This window comes from Octopus bimaculoides, chromosome 6, assembly GCF_001194135.2.
Source record: "Octopus bimaculoides isolate UCB-OBI-ISO-001 chromosome 6, ASM119413v2, whole genome shotgun sequence".
NCBI lineage: Eukaryota > Metazoa > Mollusca > Cephalopoda > Octopoda > Octopodidae > Octopus > Octopus bimaculoides.
This window is the reverse complement of record NC_068986.1, coordinates 90,707,177-90,710,286: the sequence shown is the minus strand read 5'-3', so window position 1 is coordinate 90,710,286 and position 3,110 is coordinate 90,707,177. Positions and strand designations below refer to the sequence as shown.

At 36.0% G+C, this 3,110-nt stretch overlaps 1 protein-coding gene across 1 annotated transcript in view; it reads left to right on the top strand.

Annotated features, from left to right (window-relative positions):
• Positions 1 to 962: 962 nt before the first annotated feature.
• LOC106869796 (uncharacterized) overlaps positions 963 to 3,110 on the top strand; it is a 31,156-nt gene continuing 29,008 nt past the window's right edge. The window contains exon 1 of the mRNA XM_052968954.1: positions 963 to 1,003. The gene's annotated coding sequence lies outside the window, so the exon portion shown is untranslated. The remainder of the gene's footprint in view (positions 1,004 to 3,110) is intronic.

Genomic DNA, 3,110 nt, shown 5'->3' with positions numbered 1-3,110 from the left:
TACACTAGCTGAGTCATTTTGATTCAAAGTCAATCTTGTGGATCACTTACCATCTTCTTCCTCACTTAAAAGCTACACAACTTTTTCATCAAAAGATTCTTCTCAGTGAGCAAATTATTTAAAACCCAATTAGTCCATATTTTCCTTTTGAAATAACTGATATTTCGATTCAAAAATCAATTTTTCGCCTAACTCTCTCATTTTTGGCGTCACATATTTTGACCTAACTTTTTTTCACAATGAAGTAAATTTCAATTGTTTTATCCCAAAATGCAGTCAAGGACTGGACCATCATTGCTAAAAAAAAAAAACCGCATTAAGTTGGATTGAGAACTGAATTTGTGATGAAGCTTAGAAGTGCTCACGAGTAATTAAAAGTTGATCTTAAGAATATATTCGCTCACTGCCGTGAGTGAATGAGTCAATTTCATTATTCTTATGGTTAAAAAATCATTCTTTATAGTTCGGGCGATAATTATTGATGGTAATAATTCAACATCTCAAAGGAGAGAAGTATAAATTCCAAACATTTTGTCGGGTTATCCTACAGTGTCATGGCTCACATGATAAATCGGAAACAAACATTAAAACGTAATTGTGAATATGAAAAAAAAAAAAACCTGGAGTACTGACATATTTATTAGGAAATTTTCTTTACAGCTGGCGTACTACACACACACACACACACACACACACACACACACACACACACAGAACATGCATAGAATCACACACACATATATACATACACATACACACACACTCACATACATATATATACATATAAATGTGTGTATATATATATAGACACATAAATGTGTGTGTATATATATATACATATAAATGTGTGTATATATATATATATATATATATATATATATATATATATATACACACACATATGTATGCATGTGTTTGTGTGTGTGTGTGTGTATGTGTGTGTATGTGTATATATATATATATATATACTTCTGAACGTAGAAGTCATCTTCAAGATCATAAGGTAAGTGAAATGTGTGTAGTGTTCTATTTAATAGTGAAATAGAATTTTGATGCTAAATGTACATAATTACACTGCCAAAAACATTTAATTATTAATCGCTATGTATCAGATAATTATGATAGTATTCCTTGTTTATAATGGTGAGAATACATTCAGGTTCTGATTCGCTATTCGTGCATACGTCAAGGCAATCCTCTCAAGACAATCTTTTCAGAGCAATCCCTTCAAGACAACCTTCCTGTGGATAGTATTGTAAATAGTCTTTACACCATGCCTCAGGGGCAAGTAATATCATGGATACATTTCGGGGCAGCTGCTGACATTTTGTATTACAACGTGGAGGTTTGGTGGAATCTTTGTTTCTGTTGCTTACTCGTATTTTGTAGCTATCTCCTATTTCTGGATAGCGAAGGTATATTCTAGGTGGGAGGTAATGAATTAATCACAAGTCCAGAAGAGGCTATTCTTCCTGTAAATGCTGCTATTATTTTCTAGCTTATGGGATATGTACCCTTTGCAGGTATGATGTGTGCTTCTCCTCCAATGTAGGCTAGTCAAGCCTCCATTGGAACGAATGGGACAGTTGTACGCTCATAGTGCCTGCTCAGTAGTTTTTCCTCTACACTAAAGATGTTGCTCTCGTTTGAGTACGCATGTAATGCACTCATTTCTTTCGATACTATTCAGCGGGTGTCGTCTGAGTGATACATTGAAGCATTCGGAGGCTGTATGGACTGACCTTATGTCTCTACTGCCATCTCTACTCACATAGATCCTATCCGTGTCACTGTTAATGTGGAAGTTACCGTCGGTGGTCAGTATCTTTCTAGTTTTGATATCCAGACTGAGGATCTCATCAAGTGTCCAGGCCAATATTTCAAATATTGGTACTAGCGCTGACTCTGCAATAACATTGTGAGATATGGTCTTGTTAAATGCAAACAGTTCTGAGTTCCATATTTGTCAGAGTCTGCAGAAGTACTATTTTGTTATTTTAGCTTTACTCACAGTACCAACGTATGCAATATTCTCATCGATTTCGAGTGGAGATAGACAAACTATCAATGTACATGTTTTTTATCTGGTCGACAATCTTTCCTCAGTTGACTATCATGCATGAGTGTTTGCTTTGCGCAAACTGTGACTAGTTCTAATTGTCTCTCGACGTTGTTCATGTTACCAGAATATTACTTTAGATTATCAACAAAAAATGTGTAGGTGACATTACTTTTATGCTTTTCTGCATATCCTTGCATGTAGCCTTGGCATTTTGTTAACAGGACAGACAAGAGGTTCACTGCCAGTACAAACAACACTACAGATAAAGTATCACCCTAGAATATGCCTGCTGATAGCTTAATTCTATTTGTAACAATAGATGTTGCTTTAGTAGTTGTCAGTGATAACTGTGTGGACTATGTTATGCTTCGTTTCAATGACACTCGTCACAGCAGCTGGTATTTTGGAAAAGTACAGTAACTCTACACAGAGGGACAGAGTTGAACGCCTTCTTGTAATTTTGCTATATTGTTAAGAGGTGACGTCGATGTTTCTTGGCTTTCTCAGATGAAGAACTGCTCCGTACAACTCCAGCTCCCTTACTTTTCCTCTGCTTCTTCATCAATTTTCACACCATTTCTTTTGAAGTGTTCTTAGAGAAACATTCAAACAGCCTGTGTCCAGTTTGTACATAACATTCAAGCATGCTATGGGCCTGTAGGTTTTGGTTACAAGGGTATGTCCGTCATACGTCAACAAATCTGGTATACTTAGCTCAGCATCCATTGTTTTTTTGGGCAGGGTCGCGAAAATGTTTCTGTAGAGCGCGAGTATTTTGTAGCAATAGTGTCTCCCAGGTGATTTTCCGCTTGACAGTTTCATAGTAACCGCCAGGATGGTTTCACTGGTGATGTTATATATTTTGGGAGAGGCATGACGCAGTACTCACTCAGTGTGTATGTATGTATGTATGTATGCATGCATATATGTATATGCATACTAAAATTATTCTTTTATAGTTACACATGTACATACATGCACAAACTCTCTCCCTGCCTGTCTGTCTGTGTGTATATATATATATATATATATAGCTGGTATATATATA